Source organism: Balaenoptera physalus, assembly GCF_965194825.1.
Source record: "Balaenoptera physalus genome assembly, chromosome: 18".
NCBI lineage: Eukaryota > Metazoa > Chordata > Mammalia > Artiodactyla > Balaenopteridae > Balaenoptera > Balaenoptera physalus.
In genome coordinates, this window is record NC_138899.1 from 75647664 (window position 1) to 75662098 (window position 14435).

The 14435-nt window shown below is 39.9% G+C and overlaps 1 protein-coding gene across 12 annotated transcripts in view; it reads right to left on the minus strand.

The window, feature by feature from the left end:
- MTUS2 (microtubule associated scaffold protein 2) overlaps window positions 1-14435 on the minus strand; it is a 505324-nt gene that overhangs the window by 429822 nt on the left and 61067 nt on the right. For 2 of the 12 annotated variants that reach the window (XM_082435505.1, XM_082435501.1), the window contains exon 4: window positions 10341-10699. The exons of 9 other annotated variants lie outside the window; for them this stretch is intronic. The gene's annotated coding sequence lies outside the window, so the exon portion shown is untranslated. The remainder of the gene's footprint in view (window positions 1-10340; window positions 10700-14435) is intronic. One more of the 12 variants, XM_082435502.1, reaches the window with a different exon arrangement.

The window sequence follows — 14435 nt, forward strand, 5'->3', positions numbered from 1 at the left end:
AATATTATTTCTTTTTCTTTAATCAATCTTTCCAAATCTTTTCTTTAATCAAGGGATGTGGTGATCCCTTACCCTTTGCCCTAGACATTGACAATGCAATTGTAAAAGTAAAGGATGAGAGCCAAAGGTTGAACCAATTCTCTCTCAAAATATCTCCTGCCAAGGGAAGAGATATGGGGACATATGTATAACTGATTCATTTTGTTATAAAGCAGAAACTAACACATCATTGTAAAGCAATTATACTCCAATAAAGATGTTAAAAAAAAAATATCTCTTGCTTTTCAGATTTCACAAGGCCTGTGCAGGGCCTTCAACCAGAATAATAACCCACAGTACCCCCTTATTAAGATGCCAAGGGCAAAATCAGAGGGATGGGTTTTCTTCATTTGATATATTCTTATTCTGTACGGGACATGACTCTCTCTCTACTTTCACTGGCCTATTTAAAGCATTTCCATCCGTGTTTCAATATCTATTTTTATTCTGCTCATAAAACAGTTATTTAGTAAAACTCTAAGTCCCAAATAACATGCAAGGCACCAAGGAAATAAGGTCTAGAAGGACTCAATCCATTAAGAGCACAGAGAAATATGCAATGGTCAGTAGTATGAACCAATCGTGTTAATAAAGAAATGGGCAGCATTTTATAGGGTCACAGGATTCATTCATTCTGCTGCAGTAGACAGGGGTAGGGATAAATCGGTAGGAAAGGTTTTGCAGAAGAGTAATATTTGAGCCGTGTTTTGACAGGAAAGAGAGGGTGGAAAAGCAACAAGGAGAAATGCATGAAGAAAAGTAGAGCCCCAAGAACATAGACTGTATGAGAGAAACAGCGAAGTGAGAAGATCCTTCCTAGGGTTTAGAACATGTTAAGTGTATCACGCCTTTAGGACACGCAGGCGGAGATGCCTGGCAAGGAAGTTTGAATGTCCTGAGGGAGGTAAGAAGTGGAAATAACCACCCAGGTGATGACTGAGGCCAAAGGAAGAGACGAGATTCCCTGAGAGGGGGCGGCGTGAGAGAAGAGGTCCAAGGACAGACCTCAGAGGACACCCCATCATGACGCTGCAGTCACACCAGCCTTTGCTTTCTTTCCAGAGCACAGGAAGCTCATCCCACCACAGGGCCTCGGCACAGGCCTCCGTGGTCTGAAATGCTTCCCCGCTTCCTTCTGCCCCACATTATTCAGGTCTCAGGCCTCAGCTTAAGAGCCTCTTCCTCAGGGGGCCCACCCTGAACCCCTTCCCCAGTGCTCTGCAGTTTCCTTCAGAGGGCATCGCAAGATTGGAATGATGCAGTGGTACCTACAATCATTCATTCAATATCTGTTCCCCACGAGACCCGCCTGCTTTGTCCTCTACGTCCCGCACGAGGTCTGGCACAGAGCAGGCTCTCAATAAATATTTCCTGAGTAAATGAGGAAGGCACTGTGGTCAGAGACTGGAAGTGACTCAAGAATTAGGAGGGTCCAGGGGGCCAAAGGGGCAAGTGCGTCAGGAGGAACATAGTTGACAACGAGGAAGCTACCAGAGAACAAGCACAATTAAGACACCGAAGAGGCCTAGTTCTAGGCAACCTAATGGGAGGGATGAAACGTCCTAAGGCCGTAATTCAATCACCTCAACTACATGAATCAAACCCCTTCAAAGGTAATGGCTTATTACCTACAAAATGAAGACAAACTCCCCAGCCAGCACCCCAGGGCCTTCCTCAACCTCAGCCCCCACTGATCTCCAACTCAACCCGCCCTGTTGGCCAACGTGACTCACGCCCTGTTACTGGATACTCTGACTTCTGTGCCCTGGACCACTCCAGACAGGCTGGTTTCCCAGCTCGCTAACCTAACAAAGCCCAACAAATACTTGAAAGCCCAGGTAAAATGCCAGCTCCTCACAAAAGTCAACCTAATAATCCTAGACCGTTCTAGCCCATGGTGACCCTTCAGCTGAAGTCCTAAAGTCACTCACAAACTTCACATACTTTTTACAGTTGTATGCACTTTATCTCCCCTTATTTATCAGCAAGTTCCTTGAGAGCAAGAACCACATCTTACACTTACTTGTGTCTACTCAGAAGAGCTACAGCGATGATCTGCACACAGGTGACGCTCATTTCATCTTCAGAACCCAAAGATGAAGCTTATTCTTAACCCAAAACTGAGCTCCTGACCTGCCCCTCCAGGCTCTACCCTGTCTCAGCCAATGGCACTCACAAATCCATCTCTTTCCCACTTGGGCCGAAGGACTGGGAGTCTTTTTGATGCCTCTCTTTCTCTCATACCTCACATCTAATCCATCAGTAAGTCCTGTGGGCCCAATCTGAAAAAGATAAGCAGAATCCGACCACCTAGCACCTCCACCACAACCACCCCGGTCCAAGCCTCTGCAATGTCCCACCTGTGTTATAGCAACTGCCTTCCACCCACCTGCTTCCAGAACAGTCTCTCTTCTGCCTCTTCTCCACAAAGCCCCCAAGTGATCCTTTCAAAATTAAGTCAGAAGATAACACTCCCCTGCTCAAAACCCTCCAGCCTCATATCACTCAGCCATAAAAAAGAATAAAATAATGCGATTTGCAGCAACATGGATGGACCTAGAGATTATCACACTAAGCGAAGTATGACAAAGACAAATACTGTATCATACAATATCACTTACATGTGAAATCTTAAAAAATGACACAAATGAACTTATTTACAAAACAGAAACAGACTCACAGACATAGAGAATAAACTTATGATTACCAAAGGGGAAATGGGGGGGGGATAAATTTGGGATTTGAGATTAGCAGATACACACCACTATATATAAAATAAACAAGGACCTACTTACAGCACAGGGAACTATATTCAATATCTTGTAATAAACTATAATGGAACACAATCTGAAAAAAATAGATATATATGTATGTATAACTGAATCACTTTGCTGTACACCTGAAAAATTGTCAATCAACTATAGTTCAATAAAAAAAAAAATTAAAATAAAAAAAAAAAAACCCTCCAGCCTCCTCCAATCTCACACAGTAAAGCAAAACTCCTAATGATGGCCTACAAGGCCCTGCCCAGTGTGGTCCCTACATTCCTCGACCTCACACCTAACCATCCCAGCCCCCATGCAGCCACCGTGCTCCAGATGCACCGGCCACTTTGCTGCTCCAAGTGCACAGAGACATTCGCATCTCGGGGCTGTCAGACTTGCCATTCCCTCTGTCTGGAGTGTCCTTCCCCAAGAGATCTGCAGCCTCACTCCTCCTCACCTTCAGGGGACCCTGTGAGGCTCTCCCTAATGACCTTACTCAAAACATCAGCTATCCCAGCACAGCCATCACCCTTCCTTCCAAACATGTTTTCACAGCCCTTACCACCACGTAGCATACATATATTTCTTACTTATTTTCCTTGATTTGGTTTGGTTTGTCCACTGCTGTATCCCCAGTGCCTGAAATAGTGCCTGGAACCAGTGAAGGACTCAATAAATATCTACTGAATATATAACAAATCAACAGATAATTTATCTACTACTTTTTTGAAATATAATATTTAATATTCATCTTTAGGATCGATCCATGCAAATGTGTGCTGTAAATACCTCCTGCCTGTAAACCAGGGCCATCCAGAGCGAAAGGTGAGTAAAGATGGTTAAGATGGACACACTCCTAACCTTGACCCAAAGCCTGCTCATGGTCCGCACATTACTGCCTCTCCCAAGCAAGTCTGGATCCAAGTTCAGGCACTCATCAGCTGCCCAACTTGGGAACAGCACGTTTCTTTCTGGGCTTCAGTATCCTCTTTTGGAGAACACTTAACCACCCTAAGTAGGGCATGTGGAAAAGCATCTGCACAGTAGTTGGAGCACAGGCTTCCATAAATGTTGACCATCAATGTCAGCTCCTTTCCCTCCTTTCTGTCCACAGAGGTAAATAAACACTACTAACAATCTCCTCCTTGTTGGCCTTCCGGCATCACTCAGGGGCCAAGAACAGTCTTCAGCCTAGTTGAACACAAAAGTCTGTATTTTCACCAAATTTTCTCTAATGTTTACCAGATGATGTATCAAAAAAAAAAAAAAAAAAAAGAATCACTGCAAAGCAAGATCTTTAAAAAGCAAAATATGAATGATGCTTTTCTTAAAACACCCAAACCAAATCTATTAAGAGAAAGTCAACTATACAGAAATTTATTTATTTATTTATGTATTTATGTATGTATGTATTCATTCATTCATCCATTCATTCATTTGTTCTTTTTTTCGTTCTTTCATCTGGAAAATATAATAACCTGAAGTCAAAATCAATCACTGATAAATTTCAGTACAGTCATTCCAAGCGGACTCTTACCTAAAAAAAAAAAAAAATGGTGCAAATGGAAAATTCTATTAGACCTTAGAATTTTAATTCTTAAATTACAAATGGGTGAAGAATCTAACAAAATGGCAAACTCTTCCAATAATTACAGCCAGTTTTGCCCAATTCCTGTACACCAGGGAAATCTGGGGCTTGTATTTAAAAAATAAAACAACTTTTTATTTTGAAATAATTATCAATACAGAGGTCCTTGTATTCTTCACCCAGTTTCCCTCATTGGAACATCTTGCTAAACGACAGGAAAGTATCAAACCAGAAAATTGGTACAACCTACAAACTTAATTCAGATTTAACCAGTTTAAATGCACACATTTCTCTGTGTGTGTGTGAGCGTTGCAGTTCCACGCATTTTTCTTTATTATGGTAAAATATGCATAATGGAAAATTTACCATCTCAACCATTTTCAGGTGGCATTAAGTACACACATATTGTGTGCACCCATCACCACCAACCAAAACTTTTTTATTCCCAGACTGAAACTCTGTACCCTTTAGGTAATAACCCCCCAATCCTCCCTCCTCCTAGTCCCTGGCAACCACCATTCTACTTTTTGTCTCTATGAATTTGATTACTGAAGGTACCTCCTATACGTGGCATCATACCTTTGTCCTCTTATTTCCGGCTTATTTCACTTAGCATAATGTCTTCAAGGTTCATCCATACTGTAGCATCTCAGAATTTCCAGCCTTTTTAAGGACGAATAATAGTCCACTGGATGGATATACGACATCCGCTTATCCATCCATTTGTCAATGGACATTTGGATTGTTTCCACCTTTTGCTTACTGTGAATAATGTTGCTGTGAACATGGGTGTACAAATATGTGTTTGAGTCTCTGCTTTCAGTTCTTTTGGATATATACCCAGAAGTGGGACTGCTGGATCATATGGTAGTTCTATTTTTAATTTGTTGAGGAACTTCATACTCTTTTCCATAATGGCTGCACCAATTTACATTCCCATCAGCAATGCACAAGGGTTCCAATTCGTCCATATGCTGGCCAACAGTTATTATTTCCTGTTATTTTAATAATAGTCATCCTAATGGGTATAAAGTCCTCATGGGTGGTTTTGATTTACTCTCCCTAATGATTAGTAATGGTGAGCATCTCTTCAATGCAATTTATAACATGTTTAGATTCGTGGAACCACAGTCTAAATCTCATCACTACAACTACAATACAGAACCGTTTGAGCACCATGGGGCTCCTCTGTGCTACCCCCCGACAGCTACACTGTCCCCCGTTTCAAACCCCTGGCAACCATTAATCTGTTCTCCATCTTCATACTTCTGTTCTTTTAAGAACGTTGTATTAATAGACTATTTAACCTTTTGATATTGGCTTTTTTCATGCAACATAACTCCCTGGAGATGCATCTAAGTTGTCACATGTACTGATCCTTTTTACCACTACATCGTATTCCATGGTATGGCTATACCACAGCTGTTTAAACATTCACCCATTAAAGGACATCTGGATAGTTTTCACTTTTTCAATATTCTGAATAAAGGTGCTATGAACATTTGTGTACAAGTTTACATGTGAACGTACCTTTTCATTTCTCTGGGATATACGCCCAATAGTGCAATTGCTGGTAAAGACATGTTTAGATTTATAGGAAACTACCAAACTGGATTCCAGAGTGGCTGTAGCATTTTACATTCTGACCAGAAAATATATCAGTGATCCAGTTTTTCTGCATCTTCAGCAGCATTTGCTAGTGTCACAATTTTTTTAAATTAAGCCCACCATTTTTATCTTCAAAGTCACTATTTTTTTATTTTAGCCATTCTGATAGGTGTGTAGCAATATTTTATTGTGGTTTTAATGTGCATTTCCCTGATGCCTAATGATCTGAACATCTTTTCATGTGCTTATTTGCCATCTGCGTATCCTTCTTCAGTGAAATATCCATAAAGTCTGTTCATGTTTATGTTCTCTGCCCATTTTCCAACTGGAATTTTTGTTCATTACTACTGAAGTTTTGAGAGCTCTTTATATATTCTAGATAGTGTCCATTTTTTTGATATGTAGTTTAGAAATATTTTCTCCAGTCTGGAGCTTGTCTTTTCATCCTCTTAAGAAGACCTTTTGCAGAACGAGTTTTAAATTGTGGCTTGTCTTTCCATTTTCTCATGTTGTTTTTTGAAAAGCAGAAGTTTTTAATTTTAGTGATGTCTGATTTATTAAGGTTTTCATGGGTCAAGCTTTTGATGTCATACCTAAGAAATCTTTTCCGTGCAAAGTCACACACAAAGGAGTTTTACAGGAGGAGTAGGAGTTTTACAGTTTTACAGTTTTAATTTTAAATTTTTTACAGTTTTACAGTTTTAATTCTTAAATTTAGGTCCACGATTCACTTTGAGATAATTTTTGCATTTGATGTGAGATAAGAGTCTAAATTCACTGTTTTGCACGTAGATGTTCAATTGTTCCAGCAACATGCATTGAAAAGACTATCCTTCCCCCTCTGAAATACTTTGGCGCCTCTGTCAAAAATCAATTGACCTTAAATGTGCGGGTTTATTTCTGGGCTTTTTATTCTGTTCCATTGATCTTTGTCTGTCCTTAGGCCAATACCAAATTCAGTAACATTAAGTCCTCCAACTATAATCTTTTACAAAATTCTCTTGGCTATTCTAGGTCTTGTGTCTTTCATTTTTACAGGCATAGTTCTATAAAAATATATTAAATAAAAAGCCAAATATATAACTATAGTCTTTTCTAGAACTCCATATTTTATAAGATTTCTCTCAACAATAGACCATACTGTACTCTTAACCATGGGTGAAACAGTCATCTTTCTCTCCAACTGTCCACCTTATCTTTTCATGTAACATAAATGCTTGAAACTTACTAAAAATAACCCCAACCACAGTAATAAAAAAAAAAAAACTATACACAGGAAAACAAAATCTGGAATAAAATACTCAAAACATTATCTGGGATTATTGCTGACTAGTATGACTAACGTTTAGTTTTTCTTTTCCTTTTTATATATATTCCCAAATTTTCCAAATTATGCATGTTACGTTAAAATTTATTTTTCCTATTACAAAATCCATAGATTTTTTTCAATATTTAATTTTCCTTTTCTTCTAACCTTTGCTTTTTGGTGGAGAAATACAGTGTTATGATCTAAATTATTAGCATGGATATGTCAGAGTATTTACCATGATTCCTGGACTCTGATTTTCCATTCCATAAAATCCAAGAGAGAACAACAAACTATTAATGCCTTCCTTTATTCATTTACTGCTATGTTTCATAAATATTCAGGGATCAACCTTGCTATATTTATTCTGTTCTTGATAAAATTTATTGAATTTTTTCTCATTAGCCTGGAGTGATCTGTATTAAGAAACAGCAAGGAACAGACAGGAAGGAAATGAGATTCCAATTTCACCAAGAGCAAATGCTTTTTTCATAATTTTTCAGAATGGGTGTGAGCTAAGCACAGTGAATACTGATTTCTTCCTTAAATCACAGTATTAACCAGAATGTGTTGAACAGAAATGTAAGACAAAGTGTTGGTGAAATAAAATTTCAGCAAAAGTTGCCTAAATGTTTAATGAAATGGTGAATAGAGTCTTCTAGTAGCTGAACCTCGGTCTTTTTTCACTATATCGGATCCTTCCTAGCACCATTTCTTTGCCTCAACCCCATGAGCTATCACTTCAGAAATTATTAGTACAAACAACTTCAACTTCTTGCCCCCCTTGGCTCACTGACCCGAGTCAATCCATCCACCTTTACCGTCTCTGTTCTCCTCACAGGTTGTTGAACACTGACCCTGAAAATCACTTGACCATGCTTATGGTGCCTGGATACATCCCGAGTATCAATGTCAACTGGCCACTCAACGCTAAAGGGAAATTCTCTCCTCACTTTAGAATTTCTCACTCACATCAATTTTCAACCTCTGCTGGATCGTCAAGGGACTCAACTGTTCAATGAAAATCATTTAAAACTCTCTCTTAAAACACACATAGCAATATACCTGTCCAAGAGATATGCATCTCTCAAATTTGCAACAAGGATGTTTCAAGAGTGAACTCAAACAAGGAGAGCCCCCCATCAAGGTTTCATACCACTAGTACATAAAACAATGGGCCTGGAGAAGTCTCAAGGCAACCAATGAAACAAACATTCCGGGAAGTAAACCCTGCCCTCAACCCCACGACCCTGCATTCAGGTCTAAAATGTGAACTTCCTACTTGGAATTAACAACACAGAGGAATATGAAAATGGGGGGGGGGGTAAGAAAAGGAAGTCTTAAATAGTAATTAAACTTTGTTTCTCACTGGTTCCAGAGATGACCTGGGGAAAAGCCCATTCTCACCTGAGTTTTCCTATCCACCACCAGGCACTTGAAGAAAATACATCATTTTGTAAGCCACGAAGCTCAATGTTTGAAAGTATTCCGAACCATTAGACTAAAGGCCATCAAAAAGTAGGTTTGATCCTCATACACATCAACGAAAACCTTTCGGAGCCACAAAGCATGTACCCTAATACACCAGCCATGACTCAAATGATTAAGTACAAACCTTGCACCATAACTAGAGAAAACACACAGACCACGCTCTATACTCAGCAGGTCAGTAGCTTCATTTCCAAGTGCAAAGGACCACATGTTGGGATGTGGTGAAACACAGGAGCCAGTACCTCTAAGGTCTGTGCTGCCTGTGAGGCAACAAGCACCAGAGCAGAGGATCAGCCAGGGCGTCCGTTATCTGGACGCTAAACATACTTAATTAAATATCAGAACTGAATTACAGTTTATGACATCAACAGGTAAAATATACATGTACCCATATTACTACAGATCAGTGGGGAAGCTTCTGAGTATCTTCCTTTTTTTTTTTTTTTTTTTTTTACTTATTTATTTATTTTTGGCTGTGTTGGGTCTTCGTTTCTGTGTGAGGGCTTTCTCCAGTTGCGGAGAGCGGGGGCCACTCTTCATCGCGGTGCGCGGGCCTCTCACCATCGCGGCCTCTCTTGTTGCGGAGCACAGGCTCCAGACGCGCAGGCTCAGTAATGTGGCTCACGGGCCTAGTTGCTCCGCGGCATGTGGGATCTTCCCAGACCAAGGCTCGAACCCGTGTCCCCTGCATTGGCAGGCAGATTCTCAACCACTGCGCCACCAGGGAAGCCCGTGAGTATCTTCTTAACAGATTCCTTTACTGAAGCAACATCATCACCGCCTTAGTTACAGGATTTATAGTAATCTCACACTAAACTCACTTCGTTTAACTGAACAAGTGTCGACAAGTAATGTGAGATTTTATGCTTCCTACCATATGCCATCATTATAAGATGACATTCTCTGTTATACTTCCACTGGCTTACAAGTTATAAATAATAGATCAAATTTGCTTTTTTAGTTTCATTCAAGATGAGCCCTTAGAATGGGATACGCTAGCAAAGTTGTCTAAACACATACCTCTCAAGTTGTTTTAGTTATAAGTTATTTTTAATAATTCTATTAGTTGTGAAATAGCAACAGGCTATTTACATAAATGTTTTTAAAATAGCTTTTAAAAGTAAGATAATAATAAGCAAGGTATAAATGTTTATGTCCCAGGAAACAAAAGAAAACAAAGAGTCTGAGAAATGATGCCAGAAGATAAAAGAACAAATTAATAAATATTTACAGACAACCTATTATGTGCCAGGCATTGTTCTAGGTACCGGGGACACAACAGGGAGTGTAGGGGATACTGTGTCGGTCATCCGCCCTCCTTCCTGATGAACCTGACTTTGTTCAGGTATTCACTTCTCCTCCAAGGCATCCCCCCAGGAGAAGCTGGCCCCACCCCCGGCTCTACGGTTCACCCTGACTGATCCAAGGGCAATTCCATTCCCATCACCAAAGACGGGTTCAGGAATGGGCCTGTGACTCAACCTTAGTCAAAGATCCACAAAGACTGCTTCCCTGGAACCTTTTGGAAAAGACTTTCCCCTACCTTGTGGGACCTCCAGGAAGTCGTTTTCTCTTCCTCTAGACTGTGTGTTGAGTTGAGAGGCTTGGAGATGCTGCAGCCTTCTCTACGATGGCTTGAGGAAATGGAGGAGGGGAGAGCCAAGACATTCACATGGAAATGGAGCTGGCACCTCTAGATGATGTCACATTGAATCCTACCCCACCTTCTGGCTTCCATATTTATATGTGCTAATAAATGTCATTATTTAACTAATCTTAACTAGGTGTTCTGCACAAGCATATGAAGGCAACTCTTCAAGGACAGAGACTCTCTGCTTCAAAATTTATTATCTATGCGGGAACAAAACACTGATCCAATATCCAAGATCAGGCTCCTTAATTCTGAAGGAAGGCAAGAAGGGCCAAGAGATTAGGAAGGCTAAAACCCCCTCAGAGAAAGTCATGTTTCAGCTGTTAGCTAAACTGTTTAAATAACAGCATCTCACACAAACTATTATATATAGAATGGATAAACAACAAGGTCCTACTGTATACAGCACAGGGAACTGTATTCAATATCCTGTGATAAACCATAATAGAAAAGAATATGAAAAAGAATATATATATATGTATATATGCATAACTGAGTCACTCTGCTGTATAGGAGAAATTAACACAACATTGTAAATCAACTATACTTCAATAAAATAAATTTTTTTAAAATGATTTTAAAAATAAATAAATAACAGCATCTCAGAATAATAGTGTGTAGGCAGCTAAGAATCTGGTCCTTCCTGGCATTCTGCCACCTACGCAAGTCTCATCAATTTTTAAATTTAAAAACACTTTAGTTTTTTAGTTTGGGTTTTAGTTGGCAAAACAAGTGATGAATAAAACAAATTCTAGAACATTACAAATAGCAAACCTACAAAATAATCACTTTAAAATTGCTATAAATCTTTTTAATGAGAATAATTCTTACTTACGTATACATTCTTAATATCTATGAACAGAAACCAATTTTTTTCATTAAATATCACGATCGTTTTTGTTTTACAACTCAGACAAGAAGAGGTATTTCATTTGGATTCCTCCTTAAGACCTAAGTTTTTTTTAAGTAAAACTTTGAATCTAATCATATTCCACATACTTTTTTCCAATGTGTATGAAGAAGTCAGAGTCTGTGTTGGCCCAAGGGTGAACATTTTAAAGTAGTTCAAAAACCTTATGATAACCAAAACAGACTCTGTATTGCACAGAAAACAGACACAAAACATACAGGGATCTGCTCCCTTAATTTTTTTGACACTAGTTCTTTTCAACAAAACCCTTTATCAAAAAGGAAAAAGAGCCCTTCTTCACAATGATAACCACAATTTACAGATGGACCAATGAAACTCCAGCCATTGTAAAATTACTTTTAAATTACAGCCATTGTAAAATTACTTTAAAATCACTTTCCAGTGAAAACGAACTGGAATTTAATAGCTTTGAAAGGGCTCTATGATCAATGCCAATGTGAAGCCATCTGAACAATGAGCTACCCAGTTAAACTCACTGGAAGCTTTAATTACTTAGCTTTGAGGACCTAGAAACCCAGAGCAAGTTAAGAGAGTTAGGTCCAACTAGGGTAGCAGTTGAAGCCAGAGTCAAGATTCTAAAGAGCTCTTCAATAGCTCTAAATATTTCTTCCCTTTGAAAAGGATCTGCAGCTGATTTGCAGAGGAGCAAATCAACGCTGTGTAAACATTACAGCTGGGTGGTTTTGAAAGAGAAGTTGCTGGCAATTGTCCTGTATTGCACTTACGTTTACCAACCTCCTCCTTTCTGCTTGCACCCAAGAGCTAAAGAGAAACCAAGAGGATCCTACACCCACTCAAGTTACAGAAGGGGGATGCTGAGAGGAATCCGAGAGATCACCCCGCCCAGTGCTTCCCAGACTCTGGTCTGAAATAAAGTTCTAACCAGTCAGCCTACAGCGAAATTAAAAAAAAAAAAAAAAAAAAAAAAAAGGATGACATATAGTGAACTCTTTATAAAGCTCAATTTACTCTGTCTCTAAAGGACCGATAGATAGTCTGAGATTACAGCTTTCCTACCTTTCTGGAGTTAAAATATCCTTTCCTTCATGAACTCTCTATAGGCAACAAAAGCAAGGAAAAAATGACAGTGATGGTGGTAGGGGACTGAAGATTTTTTTAACTCCTTCGTTGGCAAAATAAAAATTTGGAAGATTTTTCCCATAGCTCTCTAGTCCCTGAAATCCAAAAAGCTATGAATGCACTAATTTAAATCCAATTTTTCCCTTTATAAGGCCTGAGTCCTGCTAATGGATGAAACTCTAGCACGAGGAGAAATACAAGCAGTAGCAAACCGCATGGAAGGGACACCCTGGGCAGATGGAACCCAGGACCCACAGTCTAACACCAGAAGGGTCACCCTGTTCCTCCCCCTACAGCCCAATCCAGAAGGATGATAGAGAGCTTCCTAGATCTCCGGCATAAACGAACAGAAAACCACCAGTATTGTCACTGCTTACTGATGACTCTGGGAGAGAGTGAAACCACCACAGAAATACAGATTCCAAGGCAAGAAACAGATGAATTTGTCATACAGGACAACACTACCATAGGGTAGCAAATCACACATTACTATACTGCAGTGTGAATTTTCACCTGAGTAGGCTAAAACGCACATCCAAAACTGACTAGGTTCTTAATTTGAGAGAAAATGCCATTCTTCCGACATCCATTTCATCCTCCTGTTTTCCTTTAAAGCAGCCCTGTGACCCCTTCATGTCTGCTACAGGTAGACAAAAATGAATGATACGAACAGAAAGTGCTTTGAACTCCTCAGAAGTAGGTATGAAGATTATGTGGTCGTGGAATTATCTGCGTGGGTCTTTTCGGGATTCCCTTCAAAGGACTGTTACTGCCCCAGGACCCTGGAGTCGGAGCCAACAGCACACATCTTGGTTACGACAGCGGGGCAGAAGAGGCTCAGCACTGGCAATCGCTCCCCTGGTTCCCTGCACCAGGATTTCAGGAGAAAGATAAGAAGCTGCCACCGTCAGTCACGGGCGCAAAACAGCAACGACACGGTCTAGGTGAGACATCCTCAGGACAGCTGCTGGACTCACGCTCTCCACCTGATGCAGGAACTGCCAATATGCTTCACCTGAGTATTGAAGGAAATCCCAATGCCCTGTTGACGCGTTACCAGAGAACTTAAATACTGATACAACGTGAGTCTTCTCGTATCAACCTTTCCTCCCACTGGATATATTTTAAGCAATCCAAAGTGATGTTTGGCAGGAAAGTAGCGAACCTTTGACTTTGCATAGGAGATTTTCGCCAAGTTCTGGATAACATTTCTCCTCCTCCGAAAGCCCCTGGCACAGGCAGGAGGTCTAGAACTGTCACTCTGCATTACTGGTCAATACAGTGCCCCGCCTCCATTTTTTTCTTATAATCTTTTTCCTTAAGTTTTTAATCAATATTAAATCAAATATGAGGGGGAAAGTGGGAAGACGAGACAGAGCTATGGTTACATACCCCAATGGGGGACAGCCACAAGCAAGTTTACTGAGTAGTAACAGAGAGAGGAGGGTTTGCTTAATACAAAGAGGCAAAGGTCTTTTAGAAGCTAAACATTTTGCCATTCTTGGCATCTGTCTTACACAAGGCTAGACCAGCACATTCTTTCACCACCATTCTGCCCTCCCCCACCTACCACTGCAGGACAGTAGTTACGATTTAAGACTTTTGCTTACTTTTTCACAGACTTGCAGGGATTTAGGGATTATTTCTGTAACTTGAACGTTTGCTTCAGGTAGCAGGTGTAAAATGCTGCATTTTGATGCATTCATGATCTGTTACTGTCCTCCAAAACTTAGCGTTTTAAGACTCATTTTAAAATTTCAATCAACCCTCCATCATTAAATACATTTTTAAAAGCAGGATGTAGCAACTTTAAAATGCAGGCCTGGAAGTCATACACAGGAGTACATCCAATCCTCCTACTATCAAATCCTATCAAATTATACAAGACAGAGAAACCTACCTGCCTAGTTCTCAACCAAAAATAAAAGCTAAATCAAAATTCTACAAGTTAAAATGAAAATTCAATAGTTTGTCCT